Source organism: Lolium perenne, chromosome 5, assembly GCF_019359855.2.
Source record: "Lolium perenne isolate Kyuss_39 chromosome 5, Kyuss_2.0, whole genome shotgun sequence".
NCBI classification, from domain to species: Eukaryota; Viridiplantae; Streptophyta; class Magnoliopsida; order Poales; family Poaceae; genus Lolium; species Lolium perenne.
The window spans coordinates 203,548,902-203,567,434 of record NC_067248.2 but is presented as its reverse complement, the minus strand read 5'-3'; positions in this window follow the sequence as shown (position 1 = coordinate 203,567,434).

Genomic DNA, 18,533 nt, shown 5'->3' with positions numbered 1-18,533 from the left:
TTGTCTTCTCCCCATTGTGCTTAATTGTCGGGTCTTGTGAGCTGCCTAACATGATCAAGATCATCTATCTGTAATTCTATATGTTGCGTTTGTTGGGATCCGATGAATAGAGAATACTTGTTATGTTGATTATCAAAGTTATGTCTATGTGTTGTTTATGATCTTGCATGCTCTCCGTTATTAGTAGATGCTCTGGCCAAGTTGATGCTAGTAACTCCAAGAGGGAGTATTTATGCTCGATAGTGGGTTCATGTCTCCGTGAATCTGGAGGGGTGACAAGAACCTCTAAGGTTATGGATGTGCTGTTGCCACTAGGGATAAAACATCGGTGCTATGTTCAAGGATGTAGTCACTAATTACATTACGCGCAATACTTAATGCAATTGTCTGTTGTTAGCAACTTAATACTGGAGGTGGTTCGGATGATAACCTGAAGGTGGACTTTTTAGGCATAGATGCATGCTGGATAGCGGTCTATGTACTTTGTCGTAATGCCCAATTAAATCTCACTATACTCATCATAATATGTATGTGCATGGTCATGCCCTCTTTATTTGTCAATTGCCCAACTGTAATTTGTTCACCCAACATGCTGTTTATCTTATGGGAGAGACACCTCTAGTGAACTGTGGACCCCGGTCCAATTCTCTATACTGAAATACAATCTCTTGCAATCTTTGTTCTACTGTTTTCTGCAAACAATCATCTTCCACACAATACGGTTAATCCTTTGTTACAGCAAGCCAGTGAGATTGACAACCTCACTGTTTCGTTGGGGCAAAGTACTTTGGTTGTGTTGTGCAGGTTCCACGTTGGCGCCGGAATCCCTGGTGTTGCGCCGCACTACATCCCGCCGCCATCAACCTTCAACGTGCTTCTTGGCTCCTCCTGATTCGATAAACCTTGGTTTCTTTCTGAGGGAAAACTTGCTGCTGTGCGCATCATACCTTCCTCTTGGGGTTCCCAACGAACGTGTGAGTTACACGCCATCAGTCACTGCACAGAAGAAATCTAGCAAATAGCCAAATACAGTCAAAACATGTGCATGTTGGATTGGATACAATTAGGAAAATAATGTATGATTGATTTAAGCATGACTCAGATAGTGCCTTCGACAACGTAGAAGGTCAATGCAACAATTAATTGTATGGCTTGTATGAAGTGCCATAACATTTAAATTAAGCATAACGAGGCATTGCTTAATCTGAGAACTGAGTGCTAGCTCAGTGGCAAGGCTTGCGAGTGCACAGCCAGCCCACCCGGGTTCGAGTACCAACGGGACCGAATTAAACACGAATGAAGCGAGATGTCAGTACAAGTAGTGGCAATAGAAATGCAAAATCCATAACAGGGCCAATGACAACATTCACTTGCCAACAAAATCTAAGGCTTTAGCTTTCATATACCATGAAAATTTAAAATAGTGTAATCCCCCGAAAGAGTATCATGGTATCATTTAATCTCAGCCATCTCACCCCTAATACCAAACATGTATCATTTAATCTCAGCCGTTCTTTTGTTTTACTCAAGAAAACATTTTTGTTTTGGGAGTTTATAGAAGCACAAGCCATCGTCTACATTGGCACTATGTTATGAAAAATATCATCTACATCGTACATGGTTATGTGAAGATATTGATATATAATTCTGTGCTAGGAAAACAAATAGCAATTACTATGTTACAAGAACCATCTTCAAGCTCGAAGATACGAAGTTCATTGGTCCACCAACCAAGGCTGATAAAATATTATATATTAATTTAGTACTAATATTTCGTATTTACTCATATTAAGGTCTAACTTTTTTCCCATGACAAACCAGTTTTGATATAAAATCTAACGGTGGCCACGTGTGGGTCACATAAAAAGTATTGAGGTGGTAAATTTATACATAGATATTGGATAATGTATTTTAAATTTCAAAAAATATGGTACGGAGTAGAAATATATAAATTAGATAGTCTTGCTGTGCAATATGCATGCCGCAAAAGGTAAGATAGATCTTTAAAAATTCTCGACTCTAATCACAAAAATATACATAATCCTAATGGGGTGTCCATGAAAAAGTTTTGTCACTTTCGTATTAGGGTATACTTATATTTCATACTGACTAAAAAACTTAATTGTAGTGAACTCACATATTACTCCTTCCATTACTTCTTTTAGGGTGTATTAGTTTTTCAAAAGCCAAACTTTAGGCTTTGTGAGTAATTTTAGCAAAAAATAATAATTATCAACATCAAATAAAATATGGAAATATATTTTAAAATTATATATGTCGTGACGTGCAAAGAACGTGCTACTTACTAGTAGATTACTAGAAAATGAATGAAGCAATTGAACATGGAGCGTATTATATAAACAGCCAGATCATTTGAATATGGATATACCACATCATGTCAATGGGACTCGAGAAAAACAAAGCTAGACATTTAAACAAGTAATATAACTATTATTTTCACAATGTTTCAAGTAGAATAGGAAGCTAGGTTAGGAATAAAGCAATCATGTTTCAAGTAGAATAGGAAGCTAGGTTAGGAATAAAGCAATCATGTTTCAAGTAGAATAGGAAGCTAGGTTAGGAATAAAGCAATCATGTTTCAAGTAGAATAGGAAGCTAGGTTAGGAATAAAGCAATAAAAAAACACGAAGTGCATCATTTCAGCTAGGATCATTTCTATCAAACTTCATGCACTAGCCATGGAACAACAGGCAAACTCAATGAAGCAACAGGCAAAAAATTAACATAATAGAATTTCAGGACTTGTTTAACATAGCCAAATCATGTAACTTATACCCAGGCATGCCGGATGCCAGATGGGTCAAAGGCAGTGTGCAATGTTCCATATGGTAATTGTTTATATTTTATTAGATTCCATTAGGAAACTTAGGTAGTGCAACATACAGAAAAATGATGCAATTGAACTACGCACAGGAGGTAAATTAACATTCCAAAAAAAAAACAGGGAACTTACGTGAGCTTTTTTTTTGAGTCACACGGACCTCATCAGGTACTTGGACAGAAGAACCTGGTGCCTCACTGTTTCTCCTATGCATGAAGGAGAGGCCAATTGTAAACAGAAACAGGATCCAAGATATAGAAGTTTGCATTAAGCAATATACAAAAAACAGCAGGTACTTACATGATTATAGGCGAGCTTTACTCTACGTTTCTGAGTGTAAGATGTGTCTGCTGCACGTGTAATAACAACAAACAGTTACGAGTCAAGGATTTGCTATAATTAAATTGACACCAAACAGTAGTAGAAGCATTATGACGTGCATAAACATGTAATACAGGATCGCAGAAAGATATCAAACATGATGTAACTAGAGCAGTAGCCTACGGCCAAATAGTGAGAAATTGTAATTGTGTCAATGGTGGACTTGTATAGCCTACCCCAACTTGTTTGGGAATAAAGGCTTTGTTGTTGTCAATCGTGGACATGTAGATCATTCAACGGTTCATGATTGGTGGCTCATATTTTGTAGAGTTTCAGCGAATGGGTGGGTTAAATCACTCAGACCACCACACTCTGTATTTATAACATCTGAGTTAGGGTTACAATACCACTAGACATGGGCCTCTATGGGCCTCACACTGGATACAATATTACTACAGCGCTACTACTAAACTCACTCATGGTCCAACACACCCCCTCAAGATGATCATGGGTAAACAACCATGGCCATCTTGCAACAACAACATGACACATATGACAACGACGAGTAATGAACTTTCAGCATAACTCCTAGGATACATGACAGCATTGCACTTTCCATCATCTTGTCATCTCGATTCATCTCTTCATCAGCAGCGAAGACATCCAGCTTCAACCATCTGGGATAGGCACAACTCCTAACCATACACGTCCTCAACAACCCCGGCTGCCTCACCACACAAGTTCCGCAGAACCATCCACACTCGCCTCAATGTCCTCAGCCTCTCTTCTCCACTGCCCGGCCACTGACCTCTTCCGTCTCTCCCACAAACCCCCAGCCAACTCCTGCCTCAACCATCCACTCCTCAAGCACCCATGCCTATGCCCCGGTCAGGCCTCAACCAGTCTCACCTCAGGCACGCATGCCTTTCCCCTGGACATATCCACAACCATCACCATCACTACTAAACCGCAGCCTCATCAACTCCATCACGACTCAACCGCAGCCTCATCAACTCCATCACAACATATCCTCACAGCCTCACATCTCCATTTTCTCCTCACTTCCACTCGGATGGGGCCTCGTCTGCGCGCCCTGGCCAACCTGGCAGACCGCACCTGGCCACATCGACCGGCTCGCGCTGGTCAACGTCCAGCACCAACCTCCGGCTCCGCCCTGTGCTCAAAGGCTCGGCCCACTCCGCACGCCTCCAACATCTCCCCCTCGCACGGATCCGCATCTCTCGCCACGGATTAACTTCCTCTTCTCTCCTTTCTAAACCAAAACGATTTTCACCCTCTTCTTTGTCCCCGCGCGAGCAGCCGCCGATCTCACACAACTCACATCGCTGTGTGTGATAGCCGCAACCCACGCAGAGCACCTGATGCGACCTCCCGCCGCCGGGATTTCTACATCTCAACGGTGGTTTTTGTGGTCAAAGGAAGAACTTGTATGGTACTGTTTGGGGCGGCTAGCACTAGCAGGAAGGAAACCTAGGCTCTGATACCATGTAGAGTTTCAGCAAATGGGTGGGTTAGGTCAGGGAAAAAATACTTATGCGTCGTGTTTAAATCTAAAGGATGAGGTGGTTACCAACGAAAGCACTTGTAAGTTAAAAATATAGCAAGAATTCAGAAATACAGTCAGCTGCAATACTCCTAACAGAACAAAACGCGCAGGAATGTCTGGTTACCTATTTCTGGGCGGCGTTTAGACGTGTTCCGCGTTCTTACGGGTGACGTGGAGGTCGGCGAGGGGACTGCTGTTGCGGTGGGTGCCGGGGAAGCAGATCTTGGGGGTCGGAGAAGGACATGCTGGGCGGTCGATGAAGTGTTCAGCGCGCCGGCCGAAGTAGAAGGTCAGTGAAGCAGATGATGTGCAGTGCACGGGGACGTCGGTGTCGGCGAAGCTGGTCAGGTGCGGTGGTCGATAGAGTCAGCGAAAGAGATACGGTGCAGTGGACGCCAGAGTAGGTGCAGATCAAGCGGATAGGGCAGCCTCGAGGTTTGAAGCCGTGGCAGCTTGAACGGCGAAGTGCGGCGGTGATTTTCCGGTGCGGCGGCCGTGAAGGTGGGAGGTAGGTAAGAGGGGCGATTTCTCTGAGGGCTTGCGGGCGAAACTAGGGCGAAGCTGGGCGATAGAGGAGAAAAAGGGAATTTCGCAGTCCTTCTTTTGAGGGGAAAAAATATTCGCAGATCTGAAACTTTGCGGCGCGAGATATTTGGGCGTTGGCGGGGAATTTTACCGCTCGATGAGATTAAATTTTGGCTGCAGTAGGTAATAATAATAAAAAATAGTAGGCCCTACTAGTAGTACTGTAAGTCTGTTCAGGAATCCAAGGGGGTCGAGGTAGAGGAATCCATTATGTGAATCCACATTTCAAAGTGTCAAAAAATTCTAAACTAAAATTTTCCTGTAAAAAAGACAAATTTTGATGCTGTAACACGACTACGTACAGCACATTTTTTGCCTTTTTTGTACACACCACACAAAATGTTGTTTTTCCACAAAAACTTATGAACGAACATAGGATGTCACAATGTATACCAAAAAAATTATATCAGATTTTTTTAGCATTTATATAATTGTTTTTTTTTTATTTTCAATAATGGGTGCATATGCACGCGTGTGCCAAAACGCCACCTCCAGGGGCTAGGAGTTTCTAAACTTCTTATGGCACATGAAATAAAATGTTGTTCAATCAATAATAATAATGTGCTTATCATTGTTACTCCCTTCCACCATTAATAAAGTCTCCATCGGTTTCGTGTCAAACTTTGACTCGAGATTTAGGTACCCACATGATAGTGCTAGTATCATAGCTAGTATCATACACATTGGTCCCACAAAACTGCTGATGTGGCAGCTAATTAAGTAGGAGAGAGGAGATTAGTGTAACATAGGTAGATATTGTATCATAGCGCAAACAACGAGATACATGCTTAGGGTTAGGGGTAGATACATGATTTTTTGGTTTGAATATGTCTAGACCTTATTTATCAACTTAATTTAATGCTTACTACATAACATAAGAAGACCTTGTTTTTTATTTTATTTTTTAATTTTTATACGGATTTGAATCTTGGTCAAATCCTAGGTTTCACCAAGATTTGAATAAGTTTAAAACATGAATATGAAAAAGTAAGCATGCATGTATGCTTCTTAATTAATCACTTCAAAATGAAGCTCTTGGGAGGGTTTTTGAAATTTCCATGTTTGAAACCAAAAACCACATATCATCATGCTTGACTTCATGAGACAGAGTTTAGGGTTAGGGGGTAGATACATGATTTCTCTGGTTTGAATATGTCTAGACCTTGTTTATCAACTTAATTGAATGCTTACTATATAACATAAGAAGACTATGTGCCTTGGTTTTTCATTTTTTGTTTTTATTTAAATTATGCCCATTTGAATCTTGGTCAAATCCTAGGTTTGACCATGATTTAAACAAGTTTAAAACCTGAATATGAAAAAGTAAGCATGTATACTTCGTAGTCACTCCAAAATGAAGCTCGATCTTGAGAGGGTTTTTAAAATTTCCATGTTTGAAACCAAAAAACCACGTACTTATCTTCATGCTTGACTTCATAAGACAGAGTTAGGGATTAGGGGTAGCTTGATACATGATTTTTCTGGTTTGAATATGTCTAGACCTTGTTTATCAACTTAATTGAATGCTTACTATATGACATAAGAAGACCTTGGTTTTCATTTTTTATACCCATTTGAATCTTGGTCAAATCATAGGTTTAACCAAGATTTGAACAAGTTTAAAACATGAATATGAAAAAGTAAGCACGTAAGTATGCTTCTTGGTCACTCCAAAATGAAGCTCTTGGGAGGGTTTTTGAAATTTCCATGCTTGAAACCAAAAACCACTTCTCTTCATGCATGCTTGACTTCATAAGACAGAGTTTAGGGTTAGGGGGTAGATACATGATTTTCCTGGTTTGAATATGTGTAGACCTTGCTTATCAACTTAATTGAATGCTTACTATATAAGATAAGAATACCTTGTTTTTTTGAATTTTTATACCCATTTGAATCTTGGTCAAATCCTTGGTTGCACCAAGATTTGAATAAGTTAAAAACATGAATATGAAAAAGTAAGCATGTATGCTTCTTAGTCACTTCAAAATGAAGCTCTTGGGAGGGTTTTTGAATTTCCATATTCGAAACCAAAAACCACATATCTTCATGCTTGACTTCATGAAACAGAGTTTAGGGTTAGGGGGGTAGATACATGCATGATTTTTCTTGTTTGAATATGTCTAGACCTTGTTTATCAACTTAATTGAATGCCTACTATATAAAATAAGAAGACCTTTTTGTTTTTTTTTGAATTTTTATACCCATTTGAATCTTGGTCAAATCCTTGGTTTCACCAAGATTTGAATATGTTTAAAACATGAATATGAAAAAGTAAGCATGCATGTATGCTTCTTAATTAATCACTTCGAAATGAAGCTCTTGGGAGGGTTTTTGAAATTTCAATGTTTGAAACCAAAAACGACATATCTTCATGCATGCGCTTGACTTCATGAGATAGAGTTTAGGGTTAGGGGGTAGATACATGATTTCTCTGGTTTGAATATGTCTAGACCTTGTTTATCAACTTAATTGAATGCTTACTATATGACATAAGAAGACTATGTGCCTTGATTTTTCATTTTTTTTTCAATTTTTCCCATTTGAATCTTGGCCAAATCCTAGGTTTGACCATGATTTAAACAAGTTTAAAACATGAATATGAAAAATTAAGCATGTATCCTTCGTAGTCACTCCAAAATGAAGCTCTTGAGAGGGTTTTTGAAATTTCCATGTTTGAAACCAAAAAACTGCGTACTTCTCTCCATGCTTGACTTCATAAGACAGAGTTTGGGGATAGGGGTAGCTTGATACATGAATTTTCTGGTTTGAATATGTCTAGACCTTGTTTACCAACTTAATTGAATGCTTACTAGATGACATAAGATGACTATGTGCATTGGTTTTTCATTTTATTGTTTTTTTATTTTTATGCCCATTTGAATCTTGGTCAAATCCTAGGTTTGACCATGATTTAAACAAGTTTAAAAAATGAAAAATTAAGCATGTATCCTTCGTAGTCACTCCAAAATGAAGCTCGATCTTGAGAGGGTTTTTGAAATTTCCATGTTTGAACCAAAAAACCACGTACTTCTCTTCATGATAGACTTCATAAGATAGAGTTTGGGGTTAGGGGTAGCTTGATACATAAATTTTCTGGTTTGAATATGTCTAGACATTGTTTATCAACTTAATTGAATGCTTAATTACTAGATGACATAAGATGACTATGTGCATTGGTGTTTCATTTTTTTTGAATTTTTATGCCCATTTGAATCTTGGTCAAATCCTAGGTTTGACCATGATTTAATCAAGTTTAAAACATGAATATGCATCTATCCTTCTTAGTCACTCCAATATGTAGCTCTTGGGAGGGTTCTTGAAATTTCCATGTTTGAAACCAAAAAACACTTCTCTTCATGCTTGTCTTCATAAGACAGAGTTTGGGGTTAGGGGTAGCTTGTTGATACATGATTTTTCTGGTTTGAATATGTCTAGACCTTGTTTATCAACTTAATTGAATGCTTACTAGATGACATAAGATGACTATGTGCATTGATTTTTCATTTTATTGTTTTTTCTGAATTTTTATGCCCATTTGAATCTTGGTCAAATCCTATGTTTGACCAAGATTTGAACAAGTTTAAATCATGAATATGAAAAATTAAGCATTTATCCTTCTTGGTCACTCCAAAATGTAGCTCTGGGGAGGGTTTTTGAAATTTGCATGTTTGAAACCCAAAACAACTTCTCTTCATGCTTGACTTCATAAGACAGAGTTTAGGGTTAGGGGTAGATACATGATTTGTCTGGTTTGAATACGTCTAGACCTTGTTTATCAACTTTAATGCTTACTATATGACATAAGAAGACTGTGTGCTTTGGTTTTTCATTTTTCTTATATAAATTGTTTTAAGTGCTAATTTGTGAAGGTTGCACCGATTAATAGCCGACCGATTAAATCAGTTAATCGTCTGAATTCCGATTAATCGCTACTCCCAAGCCGGCCGAGTAGTTAACGATTACCGATTTCCTTAACATGTCTGGATGTGTACTATCGTACATGGCATGCATTTGCCTAAGGCTAGTCATAGTGCTAGTATCATAACTAGTATCATGCAGATTAGTCCCACAAAAATGCTGATGTGGCAGCTAATTAAAGAGGAGAGAGAAGATTAGAGTAACATAGGTAGATACCATATCATAGCGCAAATAACGAGAAAAGTTAATGCTAAACAAATCTTGTACACAAATTTGCATTGAGATTCTAAAAAACAATAAATATAACATGACTATGATACTGATCCATGATAGTACCCACTATAGAGATAGTATCATGTAGTAGTATCATATGCATGATACTTACCACTATGGCTAGCCTAATGAGCAGCATTGTATTGCTATTCTAGCCAACCTGATCGATCTGTCAAGCTTCATGCACGATATGCCATGTTTAATTTACTCCCTCGCTCTGAACTTTAAACAGGACCAGGAGCATGAGGGCCACATTAACCCACGATCCTGAAAAATTGTTGGTCTATCCCGAGAAACGAGGAGGTTAAAGGAAACGAGGAGTCCAGCGCGTGCGGAAGGTGCTTTAATCGTGCGAGCATGCATGGGAAAAATGAGGAAACTAGCGATTACTTTCTCTCCTGCAGTCTTATACCTTAATAAATGGGCAAACTGAGCACGTTGTAGCTAATCCTTTTATTAATTAAGCAGCTATATTAGTCAATAAGATTGCCTTATGTTTTTCCTCAGTTATCGCAAGCCCTTATTTGTAACCCGCAGAAGGAGCTCAGACGGGAGGATTCCCGTTTAGTTGACCGTTCCGTGCTGACGTGTGGGGCTAGTAGAAAGGGACCGCGTGGGACATGACGAGACCACGTTTGGTTGTACGTGAGCAGGAGCTGGGTTCTGTCTCTCTCGGCGCGAATTGGCATTTTTAAGAGCACCTTTTCCCCTCTCTCTCAAAAAAAGAGCACCATTTCCCCCTATGTCTCTTTGTCTTTTTTAACCAAATTAGTATCAAATCTAGAGAAGCTTGCATTTCTGTCTTTCTTCAATTATTTGTGCCTTTTGGCCCTCGTTGTTTGCCCAATATGGCAACAAATCTAGTACTCCCTCTGGTCCATATGTATGTAGTTAAATCTAGAAGCAAATCTCCAGGGTAATGTACGCCAAATTCACAGTCATAGTAAATCTAGAAAACATAGTAGGGCCAACAAAATATAGTAGAATAGGGATCCCTCCCTAGATAATAAGCTGCATACACAGCAGCCAACATAATAACAGGTTCGAGGTTCTTCACAACACCATCATACTAACAACATAACAACAAGGGATCCCTAGCTAACAACAAAATAGAAGCTGCTTTGCAGCAGCAGCACACGTCCAGGACTCCGCCTACCCCATCTGCCTCTGCCTCCACTTGTTGCTCCCCTTGGGAGCCTTGGGCTTGAGCGGAGGCATGCTCCCGGTGGAGATCTCCACCCGCTGGATGCTGCGGAGGTGCATGCCGAGCGCCTTGTGCTTGGCGCGGAAGGAGTAGGGGTTCACCGATGCGCCGACCTTGGGGAAGGTGTTGCCGATGTTCTCGGCATGCATGAGGAGGCAGTTGAAGTCAGTGTCGCCGAGTCTCCTAGTGCAGAAGGGGCACCTGTAGACACCCTTGGCGAAGTAGGAGACGTACTGGCCGACCTGCAGCCTCCGCAGCACCTGGCGAGTCTTGGTGTGATGGTCCTCGTCGTCGCTGCCGACGTCGCTGCCAGACACCTGATCCATATCAAACGGGAACTATGAGTGAAGGAGTTGCAACGATGTCTAATGTGCATGATAACAAAGTAAGGAAAAACAGAGCCAGCCTCAGTTAGAGTGGAGACGATTATGTGTCTACAAGGATGGTGTTAGCGAACCAAAGCTCATGCACAACAGATTTGTACACATCAATGGTTCGCTGAACCCACTCTGTAAAAATTGTGCCCAACAATTCATCATAGGCAAAGAAACAGATTCCAGATCTGAATTTGAACAGATTCCAGATTATTTGCAAAATTAAACGGTAGATATCTTTTGATTCGTGCATAAAATAACTGATTGAGATCCCATGATTACTTGGATAAATTAACTGATTGAGATCTCATTATTACTTGCATAAATTAACCAAACGGCCAAACTCCAAATCTTCAACGAAATCAAGAAGGGGTCAAAGCAAAATGGAATAAAATCGGCGCAAATATTAACCCAATACTCATCCATCTACAGATCGGCACTAATAGTTACTAGGGAACCAGCAAAAATAGGGTTCAAAGAGGAATGGGGAACAAAAAAAGGGAGCAAACCATAGTTACCTCGTTCCATGGGTCGTCCATGCAGGTGTCGTAGGGGTTCGGAGGCGGGATGTACGGCACCTCCTCATAGGGTTCCCATCCCGGCGGGATCCGACCGCCACCGGCGGCGGCGACGGCCGTTGAGGGGATGGCATCGAAGAGGGAGGCGTCACGCTTGGAGCCGACGGCGTCATGGACGATGGGATTCGCATTATCCTTGCTCATCATCTCGCCGGCAGAGAGGGAGAGGGTTTTTCTTTTGGAGAAGATGATGGGACGTGAGAGGAGGCGTTGCATGAGCTAGTGAGAGTGACAGAGAGAGTGCGAGGAGGCATCTATAAAGGCGAGGGGTGGTTAATGCAACCCGCGTCCTACGCGTCCACCATTGATCGTCTGCACGTCTTGGGCTTTTGCAATGCGACACGAGTCCACGATTGCACGTCTTCGACTTCTGCACCGCGACCCGCGTCTACGCGTCAACAATTGCACGTCTTCCACTTCTGCACCGCAACACGCGTACTCGAGTTTAACCCTGGAAATTTAGCATTTTTTGTGTGCTCAGTTTTCCCCTTGAGTACTAATACTGGCTAGTGCAATATACTCCGTACTCAGTTTCACCTCAAGTGGATGGTCAACAGAGAGTCAACAAATGGGATTAACTAGTTAAATGAGTCAACAAATGGGATTATCAAGCTTACTTATTCGTTTTCACGTGTTAAACTTGTCTAAATCTTGGTCAAACCTAGGATTTGATCAAGATTCAAATGGGCAGAAAATTCAAAAAAAAATGAAAAACCAAAGCACATAGTCTTGTTATGTCATATAGTAAGCATTACAGTTGATAAACAAGGTCTAGACATATTCAAACCATACAAATAATGTATCTACCCTCTAACCCCTAAAATATGTCTTATGAAGTCAAGCATGAAGAGAAGTGGTTTTGGGTTTCAAACATGGAAATTTCAAAAACCTCCCAAAAACTTCATTTTAGAGTGACAAAGAAGGATACATGCTCCCCTTTTCATTTTCATGTTTTAAACTTGTACGTTTAAATCTTGGTCAATCCTAGGATTTGACCAAGATTCAAATGGGCATCAAAATTTAAAAAAATCAGAAAAATGAAAAACCAAGGCACATAATTTTCTTATGTCATATAGTAAGCATTCAAGTTTATAAACAAGGTCTATAAATATTCAAACTAGACAAATCATGTATCTATACCCCTAACCCCTAAACTCTGTCTTATGAAGTCAAGCATGAAGAGAAGTGGTTTTGGGTTTCAAACATGTAAATATAAAAAAAAGCTTCATTTTAGAGTGACTAAGAAGGATCCATGCTTACCTTTGCATTTTCATATTTTAAACTTGTTTAAATCATTGTCAAACCTAGGATTTGTCCAAGATACAAATGGGCACAAATTTAAAAAAAAAATCAGAAAAATGAAAAACAAAAGCACATAGTCTTCTTGTGTCATATCGTAAGCATTCAAGTTGATAAACAAGGTCTAGATATATCCAAACCAGACAAATCATGTATCTACCCCCTGTCGATCTTATGAAGTCTAGCATGAAGAGAAGTCGTTTTGGGTAACATGAAAATTTCAAGAACATCCCAAATGCTTCATTTTAGAGTGACTAAGAAGGATCAAGGCTTACGTTTTCATTTTCATGTTTTAAACTTGTTTAAATCCTGGTAAAATCTAGGATTTGACCAAGATTCAAATGGGCATAAAATAAAATAAACAGAAAAATGAAAAACCAAAGCACATAGTCTTCTTATGTCATATAGTAAACATTAACATTGATAAACAAGGTCTAGACATATTCAAACTAGACAAGTCATGTATCTACCCCCTAACCCCTAAACTTTGTCTTATGAAGTCAAGCATGAAGAGAAGTGCATGGTTTTGGGTTTCAAACATGGAAATTCCAAAAAACTCCCAAAAACATCATTTTAGAGTGACTAAGAAGGATACATTCTTCCCTTTTCATTTTCATGTTTATAATTGTTTAAATCTTAGTCAAACCTAGGATTTTACAAGATTCAAATTTGCATCAAAATTCCAAAAAAATCAGAAAATTGAAAAACCAAAGCACATAGTTTTCTTATGTCATATAGTAAGCATTTAAGTTGATAAACAAGGCCTAGACATATTCAAACAAGAAAAATCATGTATCTACCCCTACCCCTAAACTCTGTCTTGTGTAGTTAAGCATGAAGAGAAGTGGTTTTGGGTTTCAAACATGGAAATTTCAAAAACCTCCCAAAAGTTCATAAACAAGGTCTAGACATATTTTTTATTTTATGCCCATTTGAATCTTGGTCAAATCCTAGGTTTGACCATGATTTAAACAAGTTTAAAACCTGAATATGAAAAAGTAAGCATGTCTCCTTCGTAGTCACTCCAAAATGAAGCTCGATCTTGAGAGGGTTTTTGAAATTTCCATGTTTGAAACCAAAAAACCACGTACTTATCTTCATGCTTGACTTCATAAGACAGAGTTAGGGGTTAGGGGTAGCTTGATACATGATTTTTCTGGATTGAATATGTCTAGACCTTGTTTATCAACTTAATTGAATGCTTACTATATGACATAAGAAGACCTTGGTTTTCATTTTTTAGACCCATTTGAATCTTGGTCAAATCATAGGTTTAACCAAGATTTGAACAAGTTTAAAACATGAATATGAAAAAGTAAGCACGTAAGTATGCTTCTTAGTCACTCCAAAATGAAGCTCTTGAGAGGGTTTTTGAAATTTCCATGCTTGAAACCAAAAACCACTTCTCTTCATGCATGCTTGACTTCATAAGACAGAGTTTAGGGTTAAGGGGTAGATACATGATTTTCCTGGTTTGAATATGTGTAGACCTTGTTTATCAACTTAATTGAATGCTTACTATATAAGATAAGAATACCTTGTTTTTTTGAATTTTTATACCCATTTGAATCTTGGTCAAATCCTTGGTTCCACCAAGATTTGAATAAGTTAAAAACATGAATATGAAAAAGTAAGCATGTATGCTTCTTAGTCACTACAAAATGAAGCTCTTGGGAGGGTTTTTGAAATTCCATATTCGAAACCAAAAACCACATATCTTCATGCTTGACTTCATGAAACAGAGTTTAGGGTTAGGGGGTAGATACATGCATGATTTTTCTTGTTTGAATATGTCTAGACCTTGTTTAACAACTTAATTGAATGCCTACTATATAACATAAGAAGACCTTTTTTGTTTGTTTTTTTGAATTTTTATACCCATTTGAATCTTGGTCAAATCCTAGGTTTCACCAAGATTTGAATATGTTTAAAACATGAATATGAAAAAGTAAGCATGCATGTATGCTTCTTAATTAATCACTTCGAAATGAAGCTCTTGGGAGGGTTTTTGAAATTTCAATGTTTGAAACCAAAAACGACATATCTTCATGCATGCGCTTGACTTCATGAGATAGAGTTTAGGGTTAGGGGGTAGATACATGATTTCTCTGGTTTGAATATGTCTAGACCTTGTTTATCAACTTAATTGAATGCTTACTATATGACATAAGAAGACTATGTGCCTTGATTTTTCATTTTTTTTTCAATTTTTCCCATTTGAATCTTGGCCAAATCCTAGGTTTGACAATGATTTAAACAAGTTTAAAACATGAATATGAAAAATTAAGCATGTATCCTTCGTAGTCACTCCAAAATGAAGCTCTTGAGAGGGTTTTTGAAATTTCCATGTTTGAAACCAAAAAACTGCGTACTTCTCTTCATGCTTGACTTCATAAGACAGAGTTTGGGGATAGGGGTAGCTTGATACATGAATTTTCTGGTTTGAATATGTCTAGACCTTGTTTATCAACTTAATTGAATGCTTACTAGATGACATAAGATGACTAGGTGCATTGGTTTTTCATTTTATTGTTTTTTTTTATTTTTATGCCCATTTGAATCTTGGTCAAATCCTAGGTTTAACCATGATTTAAACAAGTTTAAAAAATGAATATGAAAAATTAAGCATGTATCCTTCGTAGTCACTCCAAAATGAAGCTCGATCTTGAGAGGGTTTTTGAAATTTCCATGTTTGAACCAAAAAACCACGTACTTCTCTTCATGATAGACTTCATAAGATAGAGTTTGGAGTTAGGGGTAGCTTGATACATAAATTTTCTGGTTTGAATATGTCTAGACATTGTTTATCAACTTAATTGAATGCTTAATTACTAGATGGCATAAGATGACTATGTGCATTGGTTTTTCATTTTTTTTGAATTTTTATGCCCATTTGAATCTTGGTCAAATCCTAGGTTTGACCATGATTTAATCAAGTTTAAAACATGAATATGCATCTATCCTTCTTAGTCACTCCAATATGTAGCTCTTGGGAGGGTTCTTGAAATTTCCATGTTTGAAACCAAAAAACACTTCTCTTCATGCTTGTCTTCATAAGACAGAGTTTGGGGTTAGGGGTAGCTTGTTGATACATGATTTTTCTGGTTTGAATATGTCTAGACCTTGTTTATCAACTTAATTGAATGCTTACTAGATGACATAAGATGACTATGTGCATTGATTTTTCATTTTATTGTTTTTTCTAAATTTTTATGCCCATTTGAATCTTGGTCAAATCCTATGTTTGACCAAGATTTGAACAAGTTTAAATCATGAATATGAAAAATTAAGCATTTATCCTTCTTGGTCACTCCAAAATGTAGCTCTGGGGAGGGTTTTTGAAATTTCCATGTTTGAAACCCAAAACAACTTCTCTTCATGCTTGACTTCATAAGACAGGGTTTAGGGTTAGGGGTAGATACATGATTTGTCTGGTTTGAATACGTCTAGACCTTGTTTATCAACTTTAATGCTTACTATATGACATAAGAAGACTGTGTGCTTTGGTTTTTCATTTTTGTGATTTTTATTTTATTTTTGATGCCCATTTGAATCTTGGTCAGATCCTAGGTTTGACCAAGATTTAAACAAGTTTAAAACATGAAAATGAAAAGGGAAGCATTTATCCTTCTTAGTCACTCTAAATGAAGTTTTTGGGAGGTTTTTGAAATTTCCATGTTTGAAACCCAAAACCACTTCTCTTCATGCTTGACTTCATAAGACAGAGTTTAGGGTTAGGGGTAGATACATGATTTGTATGGTTTGAATATGTGTAGACCTTGTTTATCAACTTGAATGCTTACTATATGACATAAGAAAACTACGTATGTGCTTTGGTTTTTCATTTTTCTGTTTTTATTTTTGAATTTTCCGCCCATTTGAATCTCTGTCAAATCCTAGGTTTGACCAAGATTTAAACAAGTTTAACACGTGAAAACGAAAAGGGAAGCATGGATCCTTCTTAGTCACTTCAAAATGTACCAATTGATAGATGTGTTAACTTTGCTTCATTGAAAAAATAATGTCATGTAAATGAGTTAACTTGGATTTCCTACCCTTGAATCCATAGGAAACTTTGTTCTAATGCACTATAATAATCAACCGAGGTTTTTACACCAACAGGTCTGTCACTTACGTGTGGTGCCCATGCGTGAGGTCCCACACTTCAGTGAGCACAAGTCACGTGCAATAGGTACGCAAACTCCCAGCCATTTTCTTTGTCAAGAGAAGACGCATCAGGATGCGTATTGGAAGTCTCTGGGTCCTTCAGGATCCTTCGGTTGTCCCTCTCACAAAAAAAAATTCTCTCATTCTCGGCCTCGCTCGACTCGCTCGCTCGCTCGCACCTCCTGCTCACTGACAAACCCTGCACAACAGTCAACATCATCGCCCGAAAAAGGGGAGACATTATAATGCTCTCCCTCCTTCTTCTCTCCTTCCGAGTTTCACTCGACGGGCAAACACATATGTGCTGCATAGTAGAGTAATAATAAAAAGGTACGTAGAAAAATTGACCTACGAATCTATAATTAAATAGGTTAAACTAGGGTTTTGCCCAGTACTACATATCAAGGTTCAAAAAAATCCAACTACGGGGTTCGAACAACCCCATTTCTAATCAAAGAATTTTGTCGACATCATCCAAATGGCCTCAAACTATAGCATGGGCGGATCCAGACTATAGCCAAGGGGGGCAGCCGCCCCCACTCAATTTTTCTGAAACCTTGTACTGTACTTAGAAATATGTTAAGCTAAAGGCTGGTTTGCCCGCACTTAGAAATGAAATTTCCATGTTTGAAACCAAAAACCACATCTCTTGATGCTTGACTTCATAAGTCAGTGTTTAGGGATAGGGGGTAGATACATGATTTTTCTGGTTGAATATGTCTAAACCTTGTTTATCAACTTGAATGCTTACTATATGACATACGAAGACTATTTGCTAACGGAGGGAGTAAGCACTCTAGCTATGAAAAGTACCAAACGATGCATACCAAAATGATTTTTTAGAGGAATACTAGTTCGGATTATATAATTTTATATTAGCAGGCCAAATCAAACCCCATAGTTGGATTTTCAGAAATTGATCCGTAGTACTGGGCAAAACCCTAGTTTAGCTTATTTAATAATAGATTCGTAGGTCGATTTTTTTACGTTAATATTATTATTACTAGGAAGCACATGTGTTTGCCCGTCCAGTGAAACTCTTTCATTTCATTTTTCTTTTCCGCAAGGTCGGGAGTCGGAGGAAGAGGGATCACATGGGAGGAGACGAAGGGAGAGCAGTCACGGGGCCCCACTTATTTATGGTGTCTATCCTTTTTCTGGTGATATTGACTGTTGTGCAGGGTTGTCAGTGCGCAGGGGGGTGCGACTCGTGCGAGCGAGAAAGAAAGGCCGAGAATGAGAGAGATTTTTTTTAGAGGGACAACCGAACGATCCTGAAGGACCCAGATTTCCAATACGCATCAGAGCGCAGTTTACAGCAGGACACAAAATTAACAGGAAATTACGTCTAAATCCCTAAGATTTACATGGTAGACCCCATGCTGAAAGCAAGAAATGCGATCGG